This window comes from Miscanthus floridulus, chromosome 5 (assembly GCF_019320115.1).
Source record: "Miscanthus floridulus cultivar M001 chromosome 5, ASM1932011v1, whole genome shotgun sequence".
Taxonomy (NCBI): Eukaryota; Viridiplantae; Streptophyta; class Magnoliopsida; order Poales; family Poaceae; genus Miscanthus; species Miscanthus floridulus.
This window is the reverse complement of record NC_089584.1, coordinates 30,411,620-30,432,766: the sequence shown is the minus strand read 5'-3', so window position 1 is coordinate 30,432,766 and position 21,147 is coordinate 30,411,620. Positions and strand designations below refer to the sequence as shown.

The window sequence follows — 21,147 nt, the reverse complement described above, 5'->3', positions numbered from 1 at the left end:
GCTGCGCTTTATGTCCAGATCCTATAAGAGTAGTTGTTAGGTTGTGAGTTTGAGAGTCGCTCAAAACTCTATTTTATGAAATAAGCTACTTTATGACTTAATTTGCTTCAGATATAGACATATATTCATGGTTACTGTTTTAGCTTGTCATATTCTGAGTTTAGATTGTTTTATATTCATATGATCTGCTGTAGGAACCTGATTGCTACCTGACCGATATAGTCAGGACGGCAGTGCCGCTCTCTGAGGCTGGCAGTGCCGCCCTGTGCTGTATCAGCCAGGGTCTTGTGTGCTTGAACTGATATAACCTGTCATATGCATCACGTTTATTCCTATGATACCTTGTTCAGCACTCCACAACAGGCATGGATGTAGGGGGAGGTTCCCATCACACCTAAAATGTGAATCATGACCTTTCATGCCAAATTGAGAATTCAAATCTCTATTCACATATTTAGGGGGGGACTCCTACACCCATGGTTCAAAAATCTCAGTTTAGATTTCATATCTTTTGAAAGCTCTAATTGGGTTGTCATCAATCACCAAAAGGGGGGGAGATTGTAAGTGCAATCAAGTCCTATTATGGGTTTTGACATTGATGACCACCAAATTAGAGAACTAATGAGATTTATCGAGATGACAAGCAGGGAATCAAAAAATGAGGATGATGTACAGGTTGCAGGTGTCCTAATTACAAAAGGTGGCTAGACCCAGCTCAAAAGAGGTTTAAATTCTTTTATGTTTTGAAATTGAGTTTAGGAAAAGCCATACTATTAAGAGGGATTTTAGGACAGTTGGTCAACTATTGAACCAGATGCTCAAATTCTCAGATTTATATCCTCTCACCTAGTCAAAACAGTCAGCCAAATTTCACCTCAACTTACCTGTTTTGGCTAGGGCGGCAGTGCCGCCCTGTTAAGAGCGGCAGTGTCTCCCTTAACTGACCGTTGGACCCAAGGGGTATTTATACCCTTCAGGCCCAGCCCACAACGGTAATCTTCTTCACTCAGTCATTCTGCTCGAAACAGAACAGAACCAAAGCTCACCCTCTCTCATCCATTGTTGCTCCTCCATCCCTTAAGCAAATCCTTGATTCCAACCATCAAAACTTGAGAGAAAAGGCAGCAAAACTCGATTGGAGAGCAGATTCACTGATTCCCAAAGTCTAAGAGCATTTGGTTTATGTTTGGCCGACAGTTCTAGGGTTTGTTACTCTTGGAGCTTGCTCCTAGCCGGCTAGGCGTCGCCCTTGGTCTTGCCAACTCGTGTGGCAGCCTTAGGGAGGTTTGTAACCTCATTCTCAGAGCTAAGAAATCACCTCACTTCAAGAGTCATTCTCTTGATTTGAGAATGAGGGTAAGGCAAGCCTTAGTGGCAAGCCCAAGTCTTTTGTGGCTTCCTCAACAACGTGGACCTAGGCAAACCTTTGTGGTGAGCTGAACCACGGGATAAATCTTATGTCTCGCGTGCTTCATCTTGTTTACTTACTGGTTTAGCTCTTTGGTAGCTGGTGTTAGGGTTTGGTTGCTCGATTCACTCTTGTGTGGAGTTTCTGTGGTATTCAGTCTTCGAACTGGATCTTATCTTTATATTGCAGGATTAAGCAGCTAGTGGGGCCAGGTTCATCTCCGTAAAATCTCAGCTGTGTTAGATTTATTTTCCAAGAGCGCCAGTGCCGCCCTTGGTTCTGACCGAGTTTTTGAGTTGAATTTTTACAGGCCTATTCACCCCCCTCTAGGCCTCCTTTATCTTCCTGTAGATCCTACACCCCCTCTTGCGCCTTTCGATAACCACTAACAAACTAGAAAAATCTAGTTACTTAGCCAAGACCAGAGCCATGTAGTCCTCATGGTTGTACTGTAAATCCTGGATGGCCGCTTTAAGATTCAGTCCTTATGGAGGGCAGACTAGAGCACCCAAAAGGCCCAATGCTCTATCCCCTTTCTGTCCATGTTGCTCAAAAGCATAATTTTAACTACTGATTTCCATAAGTCATTAATCAAAATTAACATTATAACATTTGGTGATTGCAAGCTAAGCAAAGCTACTCATATGCATGAACCCAGGGTAACAAGGAACAAGGTACAAAAATTCTAGGTAAAGTCCTTAGGGGTTTACCATATTAGACACATGCATATGAAAGTGATTATAAAATTATTAGGTTACAAAGGAACTCATGTTACACTTGCCTCCAATTATTTGCTCAAACTTCTCCATCTTTTGCTTTTGGTTCATCCTTGAGTAGCTTCACTTCTATTGAGCGCAACATCCGGCACAAGCACAAAGATTAAACCTAAAAACAGTACACCATGAATTACAAAAACAAGATAAAAATGATTCAAGCGCGAACGGCGTGGTCCTAGGATCGCGTGAGCGCAAAAAGCAACTAAAACGGAGCTAGCGTTAAAAAGTTATAAACTTTTGAAATTTAAAGGGTCAAATGTAAGTTTATTAGTTTAAAGATAGTAATTCAAAATATATCAAAAGGCTTGATGAACAGTGACAACTGAAAGTTCATGAGCGATTGCTTGGAATGCAAGGTCATAGATGATAACGGAGATATGATTATTTTATCATAGATTGGCAAGGGAATATTACAAGGCACAAGAACATAGAAATTAAACAGGATAAATGATAGGGTTTAGATTGGTAGAGATATTTATCGAAATATTGGGATTATATTTATGGAGAAAAAGGATGCGTACATATGACATTAGCAGCAAATAAACATGCACATAGCCAACGTGAGATGTATTGGAAGGATATATGTATTAGCATGTTGATGTCAGCATGGAGACAAGCCGCACGCAAGGTTATGCATCAAGGATACTAGATTTTGTTTGGACTTCTGGCAACAAAGAGACTTTGGTACACATCAATGATGGCTCTGACAAATTTGATAGAAAGATATAGAGCCGCTAACAGTTTTGTGGATAGAATGTCAAAAAGAACTGAGCAGATGATAGCTAATGAATCCTGTCATTTGGACTTCGGTTATCAGGTCATTTCTGTACTGGACTATTGATCGAAACAAGACTCAGGCTGCTAGTACGTTCCAGTTCCAGAGCCCCCTATAATGGCCGGCTCTAATCAGAAAACATCATACGGAAGATTATTGGTAGTAGAGGATGCTTCTCACCAGCCGAAATGAACGATGGTACATATGATGTGAACGGCAGCAAGGAAGAACAGTCGACGCTGCATTACCCATCAAGAGACGATTTCCCATGCATGTGCGGAGGTAGCTTCAGGCAATTGGACAATCAGAAAGTTAAATAGATGAAATGAATTTAGTGAGATGATAGACAGCAAAGCACAACCTCACCGGCCGGGGAACAGCATCAGCACGAGCAGCGTCACAGGGCATAGAGAAGAATGAAGTGGTTGGCTAAAGAAGTAGGAGAGGGTGGGGGTTCACTGGGCTGCTTTTTATAGAGCTTGGAAGAGAGAAGTAGAAGGGTTAGGGAATGCATGCGACATGAATATCGAAGGTTGTGGAGCAGTGTGTTAATGCCACTAGGATGATCGTTCACATTTCTTATGATTGGAATTGAAGGAGAAGTGAGTGCTGGTTCCATTCTGCTCATGAGTGGTCGTGATGCTCTTTGATTGTCCACTTGCGAGAGAGCATGCATGGTTATGCCATGCACAACGTGAGCAAAATAGCATAGTGACTGATGCCTTCTTGGAGTGGACTATTGCAAAATAAAACATTATATAAACAAAAGAGAGTTTTGCGTCAACTTGTCGAGGATGATGACGGATGCATGCACGAACTGGTGGTGATAAGAGGACACGGCGTGCTGGATCATGGTGAGGAACATCTGTGGAGTCTGGGCTCCTTTATAGCAGTCAGGGAGATGTGTAGGAGTTGATCAAGGAGTTAACGGTTAAGTGATAGATAATGGTCACGTTTCCAGTCTAGCCACTATGGCAGCAGTTACATATCTCTGATGATTGAAATTGATTGAGGGATAATAATTGGAGCTTCCGTTTTGCTAGTCGCTGGGCACTGGTGGGATTGCAAGGAGAAGTAAGCCGGCAACTAGTACTACTGACGAGCACCTCTGTGATTTGAATGAGTTGCAGGACGACGGCTGCCATGAAGGAGGTTGACGCTACCACAAAGGAAATGGCTAGCACAAAGGAAATAAACAAGTAATCATGCAAGCAATTGATGGGCTGATTAAGGCCCTGTTCGGCTTACCCCATATTCGACTTGTTCGGCTTCTTTTTTCAGCCGGAACAGTATTTTTCTCTCACAACAATTCAGCCGTAACAGTGTTTTTAGCCAGTTTTAACCAAGTTTCAGACCAGCGAACAGGGCCTAAGAATGTGAGTGGCCTGTTGATTCTTTCATGATTGAGAATAATAAATCACATGCAAAGGATTAAGTATATAGACCAAGGAAATATATATGAGGAGAAGAGAAAGGAAATTGAGTTTACGATTAAGGGACACGATTTCTTTTAAGGACGAAAAGTGATGACGTCATGAGAAATTGAGAAACATGATGGATGAACAGAGATTTGGCAACAGATATGTTTTTGTAAGCTCTCTTTAAAATCTCATTTTACAAACCATTTTAAACTACATTTCAAAATAGTTTTTAGAATTCATTTTGAAGTCAGTTTTGAAAGCCAAAATAAAGAAATTTTGGAACCTTTTTCAAATATGATTTGCTTATAATATTCAAGCTTATTTTTGAAATATGTTTTTGAACTAGTTCTTTTAGGCACTTTTAACATAATTTGAAATCCATTTAAATTATTCTTTCAAGGACTTTTAAAACTCAAACATTATTTTTTAATAAATAGAGCAAAACCTATTCGAGGCTTTATCGAATTTTCTAAATTCATTTTCCACACAAGAAAATTTATGCAAGGGCATGAAATGCAACAAACAAGCTATATTAATTTGTAAAAGTTTTATAAATTTATTTTCTTTTGTCCACTAGATCGACAACAAACTAACTAAAACTTGGAAATTTTAGAAAAAAATACTAAATCATATATTTTATTAAGTGCTTTCTATTCACATCCCAAAATGAAAATTTTGGGGTGTGACAGGGGAGCTAGGACTTGCCTTTGTCGTTTTCACCTTTCGGCAGGTCTACGGAATCTAGGTCCTCGTCCTCTTGACGGTCATCATCGTCTGCTGGGTGTACCGATCGAAATAAGACTACCTACCAAACAAAAAAGAAAAGGGCAAAAGCAATCATAGAACAATATGGTGGCACTAGGTGCAATTGATTTAGCTAGATTTTAGATGAATTTTAGAGGTGGTTTCATGTGAAAAGGAGTTCGGGTGCAAAAGTTATATATTTTAGAAGTTTATTCTATAGCTATTTAACTAGGTAGAAATTTATATGCATTTCCTTGTGCATGAAAATATGTGCAAACTACATGATTAAATTCCTTAATGCATTTAGTTTATTTACAAATTTCTAGGAATTTTTCTAAGCTAGGAAGATGTATTTTTAGCTCTCTGTGTACACTAGCCGGGTGTACCTAGCATTTTCCATCATGTAACCCGCACTGTGTGTGTGGTGTGTGTGTGTGTGGGTGACAGGTGGGCCATCCTGCCATGTTAGCAAAGATGGCGACAGCGGTGTTACGGCCATGGGCCCACATGTTAGCGGAAGATGGAGAGAGAGAGGCAGGGAGACTGACGGGGCTAACGGTAATGGCAACGCCGTTCCGTGTCTGGTCCCGTATGGCAGAGACAGAGAAGGGGGAGGAGAAGAGATGGCGATGGACGGAGGTGGCCACCGTGATGCTAGAACAGGGGAAGGAGGCCCGAGCTCGCCGGGGCTGGTTACGCTGGCGGCGTCGGTCCTTGGTGGTGACTGGTGATGGGTGGACTGTGCTCACGGAGTCATGCCATAGTCAATGGCGGGGTTGCCGTCGGCAACGGGTGCCTGCGGTGGCCGTGGCAGCTCACCGAAGAAGACGCGGCGGCGCTGCGTCGCGAACTTGGCCTTACGAGCCCCAACCGCTACAACCGATAGCATGTGCGTGAGTACAGGTGAGTGGTGAGTGTAGTGGGAGTGGTGTAGTGCCCTAGGTGACCTCGCCGGTGATGGCCGACGACCATGGCAGCTCAACGGAGCAGGGTGCATGGTGGTAGCACAACATAGAGAGGATTACGACCTAGTAGCTAGCAAAGGAGATAGAGGAGGGGCTCTAGAACTCACCGGTCACTCCAATCGGCGAAGGACGCAGCGGGGAAGGAGAAGAGGGGGGGGGGCGACACCAATGGCGCCGGCGAACCCCGAATTGGGGGAAATTGGAAAAAGGTGGAAAGGAGGAGGAGAGAGAGGAAATAGAGGGGGACATGGTGTGTCCCGCCCTCGGTGGAGCTAATGGTGCAGAGGGCGAGGTGAGAGCATCGTTGTCCGGGCGTATTTATAGGCCGGTGTTGGTGGCCCTTAAAAATCAAACCCGACCACCAAATATGATATAAAAGAGGAGAAATTAGCAATCTTAAACATATATGCATTTACTATTGACCTATTTTCACATGTATTTGGAGGTTATTATTTTGGAGGACATAAACACAAATGCATGGGAAATTTCACCGAAAGGTGCTTTCCGACTCTGATTTGCGCAAAGGAATAATAGAAACGCCCAGCAACTTTCATCATCCAGGCGAAGTACCATCCGAGGAGCAACCCAGGACCAGCCCATAGCCCACCACGCGAAGGCAGTGGCAAGGGGGCTTGGTCAGGGGGTGGCTGACCCCTAGGGGCGGCCGACCCCCCTCCGGTACCTCTCGACCATCCCTTTGATAGGCGGTGGCATGTGAGCATGCTGAGGTGGTGGAGACCGGGACTTCATGCCAGGAATTGCCACAACACCGCCCTTGCTCCCTGTATAAATATAGGGGCACCCCTCTCTACAAAACACACTACACATTGAGCTCACCTCACTCTCTCTAGTTCTCTTTTACCTTTTAGTTGTATTAGAGCAAGGCGAAGCAACTTTGGAGAGCTTGGCTCCTTGGAAGAAGAGACCTTTGGGTATGAATGGAAATATGAGTTCTTACAAAGCTATGCTCTCATATTATAATTATAGTCATACTTATGAACTAGAGTATAGTTATTGTGTTATGATCTTGATATATGAACTAGTCTATTGTTTGTATGTCATGAAAGTAGCATACTTAACTTTATGCTTAACCACTCATATAACTTATATAATTGAGATTAGAGCTAAGTTGAGGTGGCGGTTCATTGTGCTTTCGGGTGTGCCCAAGTCCTATACCTGTCGATCCGTAGGGTCGGGGACCTGGGGGGATTTAGGTAGTTTCTGTATACGCAAGCGTGGTGTTTAGGTAAGGAGAGATAGGTGAATACATTGTCCCTCTCCATGGTTGAGGTGGTAGGCGGCAGGTGGTGACAGCCATATCCGTCCCTTATAATCCCCCATGTTCGTTTGGGGTGTAGGAGTCTAAATTGTCACATGAGGTTGCTGGCAGACCAGTGCTCGGTGGCCTCCCGACCTGCTTCACACTTAGCCCTAAAACTAATTATGTAATTTGTATGATCATTAACTAATATTTGTATGACTATACTATACCATTGCCTGCTCGACTTATGATTATTCTTTATTCTTTCTCTTTATTTTATACTTTGAGGAATGCCAAGTGTGTGTCCACTATCTTGAAATCACCGTTCTTACCCCTGTTATAAACATTAGTGTACTTGCAAGCATTATTATCCAAGTTCATATCCATACTAGACTCTTAATCAAATGCCTTCCTTTGGGAAAATATAAATAATGATACACTGAATACTTCCAGGTGAAATGCTACAATGAAGCTCTATGCGTTTGCAGATAAATATCTAAAATTATTAAGGAACTATCAAGGTTATTACTTAGTGGCATTGCTAATTTCTAGTGATGTTGCTAAGTAATACCAATGAGCACTTCTTGCGCCGTTGCTGGGAATGCAAACCTAGTGGCTATGCTAAGAAGTACCAACAACAGGCTAAGTCGGTTCCCGGTGGCGAGATATTTCTCGTGGCCTACTCTTATCCTCCATGCGCGCTCGTGGTTAACCTTGTTAGGTCAGTTCGTCGTAGTGTCTGATTGCCCATGCGCGCAGGTGAAGTGCCTTGGCGGCTACTTCGATGGCTCGGCGCGAAGACAACCATGGTGTCGATGCTGACGAGTTCATAGTGAGGGAGGAGAGGGAGAAGAGGAGAGAAGAGGAGCGCCAGTGGGGTCCCGAGGTCTTATCGTGTCACTGTTTACCTTCGCTGTCACCAAGGTGGAGTGGGGCTAGGCGTTGACGCATGGGCTGTGCCGTGTACGGCTACCGCCCGCAAGGTAGGCGAAGGAGATGATAGGTGGGGCCCAAGCATCGGTGAGAGAGAGGGAGAGAAGGAAAGGCGCGGGTGAGACTGGGCCAAGCGCTGGGCTTCGGCTGCTGCTGCGCTTGTTGGGCCAGCCCATGCGGGAGAAGGGAAAGAAGAAGAGAAGTGGAGTGGGCTGCTGTGGGCCGAAAGGGGAGAGGGGAAGAGAATGAGCCTGTGAGGTTTTTATTTATTTCTATTTTCTTTTCTTTTTCCTAGCCTTCATATGCATTGTTTGAATTAGTTTTTGAATTCAAATTTGAAATGCAAATATGTAGTGAGTACCACCATATGTCCAGCAAGTCAAGCAAACATTCACACATAATGTTTTATTTCCTACGTTGGTCTATTTATACTATGAATATCACCTAGGTTAGTTATATATTCTAGTTCCTATCACTACTACAGATTGACCAATCACCAACTCATTTATCACCACTGGTATCATTAAAAACGATGGTGATAGCTATCACCAATGGTTCGTATGCCGCCTCGCCATATGAACCAACGGTGAAGACATTTTTACCGCCAGCTTGTTGTATGATACGATAGGGATAACCATGCTGCAATATAAATAAATTTATAACTTTTTCAAATAAAGTCAGATGAAAACAAACTTTATATCAAAGTTGTAGATCTCGACGCAATCGACAACTTTGCAGTTGATAACTTTTTTATTTGAAGCCATGTACGGTCCCAGAATTTTGTTTGAAGTGCTTAATTTCTAAAATTCAATTTTTTTGAATTGTACAAACGGCCCTAGATGAAAAAATGACTAAAACCAAAGTTGTAGATCTCGATGAGATATACAACTTTGTAGTTGACAACTATTTCATTAGAAATCATTTATAGTCTCAAATTTGTATCTGAAGTTTTAAAATTTTAAAAAAACCAAAATTTTTAAATAACCTCGGATCCAAATCGACCGAAACCAAAGTTATCGATCTCGATGAGAACAACAACTTTGTAATTGACAAGTTTTTCATTTGAAATCATTTGAGGTCCCAAAAGTCCGGCTGAAGTTTTGACGTTTGGAAATTCAAATTTGTTAAATGACCTTGGATGGTGAAACAACCAAAATCAAAGTTATAGATCTCGATTAGAACAATAAATTTGTAGTTTATGACTTTTTTATCTAAAGCCATTTAGGGTTCTAAATATTCATTTTAAATCCTAAAAAGTAAATACTAGGGGAATAGATATGCTATACAGACACAAGTGACTTAGGGGTGGAGTAGTTAGAGGGGCAAAGGACAAAGGTCTCAGGTTCGAATCCTAGCATCGTGTTCCACGGAAAATAGCGTGGAGTTAGAGCTGGAGCAACTTCCTGGTACCATGAAGCTAGAGCTAGTGAGGGCTTCCTAGGATTGAAATGATTTTTTGCTATTTTTGGTCTATTTTTGGAAATTTTTTAAAATTGAAATCACTGCCGACAACTTACTACTGAGACCGAAAAACGCTAGTGATGGGCATTACGAACCGCTTGTGGTTGGTCAATCTGTAGTAGTGTATGCAAAGTTTTAAAAAGTTCAAAATTTTAGTGATTTTTAAACTAGGTCAAATTTCAGGGTGTTACAGCGGCTGGTGTTATCAACCGTTGTTGGTATAAATTAATGCACACAGAATAATCCGCAAGCGCACGGATATTATATCGATGTAGCACTTCACTGGGAATACCCAATTTTATATCGAACTCGAGGAAATGTGTGTGAGAATAACTAAATCTAACTTAATCCAACTTCACAATCAAGGTTAGATAATAGGAGTGTAGAGAAGACTGCTAAGGTCTTGTAGTTCTAATTTCAGTAAGCTTTGTCTTCTATTGTTCAATTATGAGGATATTACAAGAGAAAACATGGGCAGAGTATGTTTCCTATAGTAACAAGGTCCTGCTAGACCTACTAACGGGAGGTGGACTACAGAGGATTCAACGAGGCTATAAGAGTCACCCTCGTGAGCTACAACCGATCCGAAAAATAGGGTACATTTATGAGTAATCGAGTCTAAGCACCACGCTTATACTACAAATACTACTTTAACCCAGGAGCTACAAGGATGAAAGTACTCAAAAGAGAGTCGCAAACCTGAAGAACAATATCAACAATATGCTTACTTGAATTAGAAGTCGATTACCAGAGAAATCTCAGAAGCAAGCTCAAAAAGAACTTGATTTCGCTAGGGTACAAGTTGTAGAGAGAGCATCAATAGGCCGGGACTCCTCCAAACTCTTCCCTCACACTCTATCTCTCTATTTCTAATACAAGACTAGATCCTATGGAGGACTAATCTTCTATTGATTGCTAGCTATGATCCTAGTGGAGATATAGATTAGGGTTTCTGTCCCTCAGGCTCTCAAGATCAAATGCATGGATGCCCTAGAGGGTGGGGGTGCAGACAGGTATATATAGACTGGAGCGTCAATCTTGAGCCCTCGGATCAAACTGACTTTCATAAATGGCGGAGATGCAATCCTTAAGGCGGTGGAGAACCGACATAGCAATGGGGGGCTAACATGTGGAACCCATAGGCCGGGCAGCCTATAGGTGGGGCCAGCCGGCCCCACATGTCAGGGACACAGGCTCTGCTTCAGTGATTCACCTTATGGAGTCTTCTAGAGTCTTCCCACATGGGTACCATCGCGGATAAGTTTGATTTTCTTTGATGAAAAGGTCCTCCTTGGCGGTTTTCTGATTAAATTCTGCTGAAAACATAGATTCACCAAAACTCATAGAATTTGTTAGTTAAAACCCCTAAGTCTATAGTGGTGATCTATTTTAGCCATTTATTCAAGTTATATTGATGGTTTGTGATGAATGTTAACTGCCATCAACAAGTTCCCCCACACTTAGGCTTTTACTCGGCCTCGATAAAAGGATGGATTACTTAAGACATAACTTTGGGACAAGACATCAACATAAAATCATTCCTAGGTCATACATACACTATAGTATTCAAAGTGTCTACCATGAAACTTTGGGTGGTTGAAGAATAGAACAGCTTGAAGTAGATCGCCATCTTCCTTCAGTCAACTCAATTGGAGAAATATTTTGAGATTTTGAAAACAAAACATAGCTTACCTTCTCCTCATGTAGTACTCTCGAATCACTCAATATGTAGTATTTTTGGATCCTCACCAAGGCATTACTAACTTTTCCTTCTTTTTGCCTACTTCTAAAAGCTTATGTGGAGCTCAGGTCAGGATAAATATGAGAACATACTTGCGTTGCATATATTGTAAAGTCAAAACAAGGATCAAGGAGAAAAATGCCATACTCTTAGATCAAGATGTGTATGTGTGTGGATATGTATATGGTGGCTAACTTAATTCTACTATGCTCCTTAAAACATATCTCTCTTGTTTGAAACTTGAAAATACTTTGTAAGAAAATTTGGGCTATCTTATTCATCTCTATTTTTTAGGCGGGCATCTGAGTACCCATTGTTTTAGATATCCTTGGACACTTGTCCATTTTTTTCAACACTTTTTCTTTTCTTCTCTTCTTTTTTTGAATAACTTTTGCATAGCCTATGCCTCTTTTTTCTATAATTGAAACTTTTCAAGAGAGACATTTACAAGAACTTGGAGCATTTATCCTAACAAACTTATTTTTGTGTCTATTCCTAGTGTAGTAGTAGAACATTTTAGGGTGGATGGAAAACATATTGCTGCGTACCCCCAGTGTAGGAGCAGCACATATATGTGGAGTGTACGTGATCTTGATCTTTAGAGCATGATAAGTTTCTCAACAAGGGTCACCAGGTTTGACCAAACTCAACATAATAGCAAGTAGTATATGTAGAAGGTTCTCCTAATTTATATATCATATTTGGCTTTGGTGGGATGTTGCTTACCACAAAGGAGAGATGTAGCTATTCATTTTACTTTTTGAAATAAAATTCTCCAATAACAAGACATCGAGAATCAAGTTCTCATTATTCTACTATATCTTATTCCACAACAACTTAAGTAACATGTGGTCCCTAATAATAAGTTACCAATAGTAGCAAGACTTCCACAACAACTTAAGTAACATGTAAAAATAGATCATATGGGACGCAAACCTAACCTTGGATGAAGCACGAGGCGGGGCGGAGCTAGGCTAGGCTGGCCGACCCAAGTAGGAGGCTGGACGGCCCACTCTCGGGCATGTTTTGGTCCAACTTTAGTGAGCGTGGTTTTTGGTCTATTGCTTTCTGAATTTCATGATTTTTGCGATCGAATTCTGTCTTGTTGTCGCGATGTGTCTCCCCCACACTTATTTTCCTGTATACCATTTATTCACAACATGTAGAGACAAAACACATATCCAAAAGAAATAGAGAGCAGATAATAATAATAATAATAATAATAATAATAATAATAATAATAATAATAATAATAATAATAATAATAAGACTCCATCATAAGGCACTTTATTACACAAACCAACATAAACACAAACTCCTTGCTAGCTAGCACAAACTTCAACATTCTAACAATCTGAGCTAGGTGAGTAATCTAAACATAATATCTTCAAACACATGACCTCAACACTCATGCCTTATTATCAACTACATAATTCTCACTTCCTCATCTTAGCAACAAAATGATTCAAAGTGTTTAAATCTTGTTGCATGCTCTTGTGATAAACGTGTTCTTCGTCGATCCTCTGTTCTAAGGTATAGATAACATCGCTTAGATCTTCAATCTTCTTCTCTAAGAGGGCAATGGTCATCCACGGATGCTTATCCTCATTCTCTGGAACAGCTGATGACGCCTTCCTTTTCTTAGGGGGAACAACCTTGATCTGCTTTGGCATAGCCCAGACTCCATCAATGGTTGTATGTGGGTTGACCGACTTATATTTTGCACATGTAACGTCTCCAAACTTATTGGTCTTGACTCCATTCAGCACCTCATGTCCCTTTGGAGGAAGGAGGTTCATCTCCTTTGTCACCTTGATCAGCTTCTGGACATCTAGACATGGCTCTTGTTGGTGTGGTTTGCCTTCAAGAAGTGGGTGTGGTGGCGGTGGAGCGATCACTGGATGGCGGATAGCTTGGGCAAAGTAAAACTGGCTTGAGCAAATGGGGGTGATCTCTGGAGGTATGATGCTTAGCGCAAGCGCGTCGGGCTTATTGTTTAGACTAAAACCATAGGAGACGATCTCTTTGTTGACCATGGGGACTAGAGAGGAGGAGAGCTTTGCTACTGTTGGAGAGAGGAGGTTTTGATAGGATGTCTATGGAGGTAGGTAGGGGCTCATTTATATAGGGGGAACAACTTGCAGCAGGGGTCAAGATATATCCATTAGGGTCTCCTAATGAAAGAATATGCGAATGTGGCGAAAAACTGCAGGATTCTCACTACACCACAACACCAAGATTAGTGAGGGACGGTCTGACACTAAAGTAGCTACAATGACAGACAATCTGACGCTAAAAAGTTATAGCGATAGACTTTTGCAGATGCTGTAAGTCCTATCGCTGAAAATCTTTAGCGTCAGATAGTACTTTTAGCAATAGATAGTCCATTTCCCTGAATTTTTTTAGTGACAGATAGTCTGCTGCTACTCTTTAGCAACAGATGCTCTATTACTAGGCATATACCGACAGATCATCCAACAGTACATGTATTTATAGCGACAGATTGTTCTACAGGACAATATAAATATATATAAAAAATAAATACAATGAGAAAATATGTAGCACATATCATACCTAGATTCAAGCTTAAGGTCCATCACATAAAGATATAGAAACACATACATCACATGGAGATCAATACATATATAACATACAATCTTGTCTTGCATAGTACATCATCCAGATCAAAGATGTTCTAAACCCTTAATAGTTATGATCAAAAGGACACGTGTCATAAGAGCACAAGAATGTGTATAAGGCAAACTTGCTTCCAATTATAACTTAGAATGCAAGTGACTGGAAGCCTAGAAAAGGTGAAGAACTGTGAGAGGCCACCCTTTCAAGGTCAAATTGTTCCCCGCCTGATTAGAGCCTGCCAAGCATGAAAACGAAGATAGAAAAGTATGTTACAAACATAACAGTGCAGCCCTTGCGTTGTTCGAGAAAAAAAATAGTGCAGCCCTTAAAATCTCCATTAGACATGCAGACTGAAGAATATCCCAAGGTTATATTTTTATTTTGAATTCTACATTCAGAAGGGCTTTAGTTGTGAAAAAAACAAGTGACTGTACTAAGCAGAAGCATCAAATAACAAGAGAGTTCGATGTCAGACACCTGATGCTCCAAATAGTGATCCATCTGCACCTGCAGCTCTCAGGTTCAAAGCTACGTTTGTTTCTGCCTTCATATCCTGATAGAAACTTCCCCCATCAATTACGGATATTAACAATAGAAGGATATAATATCTGAATATAAACTATCAACCTGTGTTGATCCCAGAAGTGGCTGGCTCCTGACCTGAGCTTGCAGTAATGAACCAGACACGCCACCAGCTGATCTATGGAAGATTTGCTTAATAACAGTTGGAAGAAAGCCAAATCAAATTTGACAAAGGTTTGCACTAGATATGTCCTCACATGTAAATGCTACAGAATAAAATGGAGTGGACGGTACCCTGAAGCTAGAGATGATCTTGCAGGTGACTTTAGCATTGAGGTCGGGTTTGATTCCAGTAATGGGCCAATGCTTTCAGTGAGCCTTTGCTGCATTATAAATAAAACAGACCATTTTATATTCAGTGTACAAATTAGCAAATATTGAAGCAGCAGTGGATAATAAAATTGAGAAAAATACCTTCATAAAAGCCTCTTCTGAAAGATCCCTCTGAACAGTAATTTTCATCCTATCCTCATATATCTTTGCAGATAAAGCACTTGCAGCTGTATCATTTTGTCGCACTGGAGGATCAATAGCAACAGTACCATTCTGGGCACTAGTTGTAAAGTGAGTGTTTTCACTACGCTGCTGTTGCTTCTACTGCCGCCGTTGCTGCTGCTGCTCTTGCGGATGCTGTTGTGCATGCTTCTGTAGCAAGAGTTGCTGCATCTGGATCTGGTGCTGCGATTGTTGCTGCTGCTCCCGTGCTTTAATCGACTGTGTGGGCATAAATTTATATGCAATTTTAACTAGATGATAAATAGAATTACTAGCAAATAATATATAAGTAAGAAATATATGTTGAATGTTATGATTACAAAAGTAACAATGTGGACATCCATTCCAATTTCTTTTGACTAGTCTATCTTTAACCATGTAATTAGGCACTTACAGGAGCTTGCTTCGAGGAACCAATGTCTTCTGCCATGGGTTCCAGTCCTCTATGGTCAGATGCAACTCTACCACCATCCTGCACAATACAAGATTAATAAGAATGTTAGCAGATAATCACATTAGTCGAGCAAACAGAAGTGCAAAAGAAAATGAAAATACCTGCACTTTGGTCTCATTTTCACCAAATTCTCTCTTGACTTTTATACCTAGAATGCTCCTCCTACAAAAAATTGACGAGGGCCACACATCAGGATGAAAAATAAAACCCAAAACGTAATGAGTACACTCACTCAGAGAGGGAAGGGGCTAGAGAGGGAGGGAGGGAGAGAGAGACCTCGCTGACTCGTCCACAGCCTTGTGATCATCCACTTCCATATCAGAGTCAGGATCATGCCGTTCATTTGGATCATCTTGATCTTCATCTGGCTGTACATCAAACATGTCCAAAAAGAATCGGGTTTTGACTTATCACTTCTAATAGAATACCAGGGCAAATTCAACCAACACTAAAGATCATTTGTAAAGTTAAATTTCTGATAGCTTAACACTTGTTGCCAATCACTTTATGTAGATAGTTGAAGACTTGAAGGATAAAACTAACTAAAATAAATTATCAATCATCCAATTTTTGTTCATGTTGGCATAAATGATATATGTTCAATTCAGCATGATAAGTCCTAACATTCAGATTGATTGAGGCCATGGAGAATAACACTAAGCTTGAAAAATAGCATCAAAGTGTGCTTCAAATAAAAGAATATTTTGTGGCAAAAGCCACTCTTAATTTTTAACTATAACACAGTCTCTGTTACACGAATAATTCAAATGAACTGAATATCAAACAAAATATGGATGAGAAGAAATCCACAAAAAATGTGAAAACTGGAATGTGTGCACTATCTTCTCATGCCACCTCAGCTGAGAAGCATAGCACATGCATGTATATCACAACATTGAAACACATAGCACGTCCACTGTATCAACAGGTCAAGTCACTACATAGAGCAAGACAATGTTGAAGAACCACATAGACACTAGTTCATTTGTATTTGTAGTAGAAAAAAAGGATCCAAGCTTCTACCATCGTTCCAGCTTTGGTCGACAAGAAAAGAACAATGTTCTAAAAGCAGATCTATTAGACGTTATACAAGGAACAGGTGCCCACCATGTTACCATGTACTGAATGCTATCCAATCAGTACTGAGCAGTTAGGGTCTAATTTCAGTTACTAATATTTAAAGCATATAAGAAATAATATAATGACTGGATATAGGTATCACTACCAATTTGCTTTTAGGAGTCTGCATCTGGTAGAGATAAATCTACCACGAACTTTAAAATAAATGGAAAACACACATCTAGCACTCATGAGGGGACACACACAATTATCTTACTAGTTATAACAGGATGCTCAGTCGCTCACCTCAGGTACTTCTGTGTCAGGAACTCTCTCTTGAAACTGGACACTAGGAGCATGTCGAAGTTTTGAAAGATTATCCAGAAGTTCAGATCTTATATCATCCAGTTGGTGCCGTATATTTTTGTTCTCCATGTTACTTGGTGCAACATGAAGAGTGTAATCTGGACCAAAGTATTCATAGTACTCGTTGACAGGCATCTTGTCTTCAAGCTCTTGGCCAAGAGCAACTCCCGTCTGCACAAAATATATTTTTTAGGGAAGAAATGGATGAATCAGAAGTGCAAATATATTCCATTCTTGAGAGCACTAGCCATAGTCTGCATCTCACCATAAGTCCGAGGCAGCATAGCATCCCTTCTCATCACAGCATTGACAACTACTTCACAATATTCATTCCTAAGAGGCTGGCCTCCTACCATGGTGTTTGGATTAGTTGAAATGACTGTTCCCCTAGCCACAGCTAACTCAGATCTCAATATAGCAAATAATATCACATCCTTTCCAACCTAAAATAAATGATGTGCCCATAAGAATTTTAAAGCAAGGAACGTATATGAAACCACAAAAGAATGTAGGAAGACAGGAAGATTACAAGGTAGGAGCGCCTGGATCGAGCGGAGGTTGTAGGAGTCGGCGGCGCTGGACGTGAGCACGACGAGATGGCCCTCGGGCTTCAGGATCTGTGTGGCCTCGGTGGCGAGGTCGGCCGGGCACTTGGCGGCGTCGAGGGCGCGTCCCGCGAAGACAAAGTCGACGGACGACGCATCGAACGACAGGCAGCGGTCGTCCCCCACGACAACGAGCTTCGAATCGAAGGAGATAGGTGGGTACGGCGTCGCTGCTCTCTTCCTCGTGGCATGGCCTGCTCTGCAGATGGCATAGCACGCGGCTCATGGCCACCACGCCCTCGGCCACGACCTGCGCCACCGGTGGGGTGGGCGCCAGGGACGGGGGCGCACACGGCCGGTCGTTGCCAGTGACGGCCTGATAGGAGACTTCGCGAGCTCCACCGTGCGCCCCTCCTCGGTGTCGTCAGGGAGCCCCAGCACGACGCCCCAGATGCGGAGGAGCACGAGGGGGAGAGGAGGTCACCGTCGGTGAGGGGAGGAGAGCTCAACGCCGTTGGTGAGGGCGAGGGGGAAGATCCGGCAAGATTTGGGGCTGGCCAAGCGGGCGCCATTTGGGAGAGGGAGAGGGCAGCGGCGCGCGGGCAGGTTGGGCGCTTCTGGATTTGAAATTTGGTCTAGGGTTTCTGTACTCGTGGGCCAGGCCATTATTTGCCTGGGAGATGAATGTAAACGGGCGCGCGAGCTGAATATGCGTGCGAGGGTGGGGCCCATTTATTTTTGGCGACAGACAGATTGACAGTATACCTCATTTTAGCATCGGACAGTTAAATGTTAAATATGAGTACCTATGGCGACAGACAACACATCACTAAATGAGGATTTAGCGTCAGATTGTCTGTGAGTTATCTTTAGCGTCAGATCATCCATCGATAAAAAAAGTTTTAGCGTCAGATGTCTGACGGTGATATGGTGTTGTGGTGTAGTGTCTAACAAGGAAGGATCTAGAAGACACGAGAGAATTGACCGGGTGCGAGAGGGCTGACAGGTGGGCTAGTTGGCCTCTAGGTGGGGTTGACCGGCCCCACACATCATCATCTTACACAGGTTTTTCTCACGGTGGTTACTTATCCCTATCTAATCCCGAAAAGTATATTTTCACGTTACGAAACGTAAAAAAGATGGCAGAGGTGTAAACCTATGTTAAAATCAGAAAATCTACCTCATCCAAATCCTCAGGTAGTTTTTTAGGTTCTAGAAAGATCTTGAGACGGTGGCCATTTACCATGAATAATGTACCTTCATCATTTTGAAGTGTTACCGCTCCATGTGATGAAGTGCTTATCACCTTGAATGGTTCTTACCATTTGCTTAGAAGTTTCCCGTGCTCAAATAATTTTACTTTGGAATTAAAAAGTAATACCTTATCTTCGGGGGAGAACTCCTTCTTCTTGATCCTCTTATCATGCCATCTTTTGGTCCTCTCCTTGTATATCTTGGCGTTGTGATATGCTTTTTCACGCCATTCATCAAGCTAAGAGAGTTGCATCTTCCTCTTAGTTCCTGCGGCTTCAAAGTCTATTCCATCGCTTGATGGCCCAGTGAGCCTTGAATTCTAGCTCAATAGGTAGATGACAGGTCTTTCCATAGACCAGTTGATATGGTGACATGCCCAACGGTGTTTTATAGGCCATTCTGTAAACCCATAGTGCATTGGGTAGTCGATCTTTCCATGCAGTCCCCATCTCATTGACCGTCTTTTGCAAAATGTTTTTGATTTGTTTATTTGATGTTTTTGCTTGGCCACTTGTCTGGGGTGGTATGGAGTAGTGACATTATGATGGATCCCATACTTTGACAAGTAGTTGTGTTAATTCTTGTCGGTGAAGTGAGTGCCTCCATCACTAATTACCATCCTTGGAACTCCGAATCTTGGAAATATTGTGTCTTCAAAAATCTTCTTAGAGTTCTTTGCATCAATAGCTCTACATGGCATGGCTTCAACCCACTTGGAGACATAGTCAACTACCACCAAGATGTATTCATAGTTCTTTGACTTTGAAAAAGGTCCCATGTAGTCGATTCCCCAAACATCGAAGAGCTCGATCTGGAGGTTGTTGGTGAGTGGCATGGCATCTCTTGAATTGATATTCCCGTGCCTCTGACACACACCACACCTTCGAATGAAGTCCTTCATTTCTTCATACATGGTTGGCCAAAAGAATCCACTTTGCTAGATCTTTGAATGAGTGCGAAATGCACCATAATGTCCTCCATATGGTGATGAGTGGCATCGTTCGATGATCTTGATGCCTTCTTTCACCGGTACACATCTTCTGAGCAGGCTATCAGAGCAGACTCTGAAGAGGTATAGTTCATCCCATATGTGGAGATGACTTTCGTAGATGAGCTTCCTTTTGTTCTCCCCTAGTGGCACATAACCTACAATCATAAAATTAACAATATTTGCATACCAGGGGTCGGATTTCGTGACTTTGAAGAGCATGTCATCCCGTAGTGAATTATTAATGGGTAGTTCCTGTGAATTCTCAAACTGTATTCTAGACAAGTGATCGGCAACATAATTTTCTACTCCCTTTTTATCTTTTATTTCTAAATCAAATTCTTGGAGTAACAAAATCTATCTTATTAATCTAGGTTTAGCATCTTTCTTAGTGAGCAGGTATTTTAAGGCAGCATGATCAGTAGTATAAACAATTACCTTGTCTCCTACTAAGTAAGATCTAAACTTATCAATTGCAAATACAACAACAATGAGTTCTTTTTCAGTTGTTGCATAATTAAGTTGAGGTCCTGTCAGTGTTTTGCTAGCATAAACAATTGCATGATGCTTTTTATCTTTTGTTTGTCCAAAAACTGCCCCCACAGCATAATCACTAGCATCACACATAATTTCAAAAGGTAGCGACCAATCATGGGGTTGAATGATTGGTATAGAGATGAGTGATTTCTTAAGAATATTAAAAGATTTCAAACATGCATTATCAAATTTAAAGGGAACATCCTTAGGCAAAAATTTATAAGTGGTCTAGCAATGTGTGAAAAATCTTTTATAAAGTGGCGGTAAAACCCCGCATGACCAAGAAAACTATGGATCCCTCTGATATTTATAGGAGGAGGTAACTGTTCAGCTACTTTAATTTTAGCTCTATCTACCTCTATCCCTCTTTTGGACACCAAGTGTCCAAGCACTATGCCTTCTCTAACCATGAAATGACATTTTTCCCAATTAAGGACTAAGTGCTTTTCTTCACATCTTTGCAAAACCTTGTCTAAATTTTTAAGACAATCATCAAAAGTTTTTCCATAAACAGAAAAGTCATCCAAGAAAACTTCCATGATTTCTTCAATCATATTAGAAAATATAGACATCATGCATCTTTGAAAAGAAGCTGAAGCATTACATAATCCAAAAGACATTCTCGATAAGCATAAGTTCCATATGAACATGTAAAGGTGGTTTTGCTTTGGTCATCTGGATGGATCAAAATCCGGTGATAACCTGAATACCCATCAAGGAAACAGAAGAAAGAGTGATTCGCCAG

General features: G+C 41.5%; 1 protein-coding gene and 1 long non-coding RNA gene across 2 annotated transcripts in view; both read right to left on the bottom strand.

The window, feature by feature from the left end:
- Positions 1–21,147, bottom strand: part of LOC136449759 (uncharacterized) — a 259,701-nt gene that overhangs the window by 173,336 nt on the left and 65,218 nt on the right. The gene's annotated exons all lie outside the window — the stretch shown is intronic.
- On the bottom strand, positions 14,307–14,837 carry LOC136451889 (uncharacterized). Its single transcript, XR_010758671.1, has 3 exons — positions 14,750–14,837; positions 14,600–14,675; positions 14,307–14,357 (listed from the first exon to the last, which is right to left on the bottom strand). It is a non-coding gene; the product is annotated as an uncharacterized lncRNA (long non-coding RNA).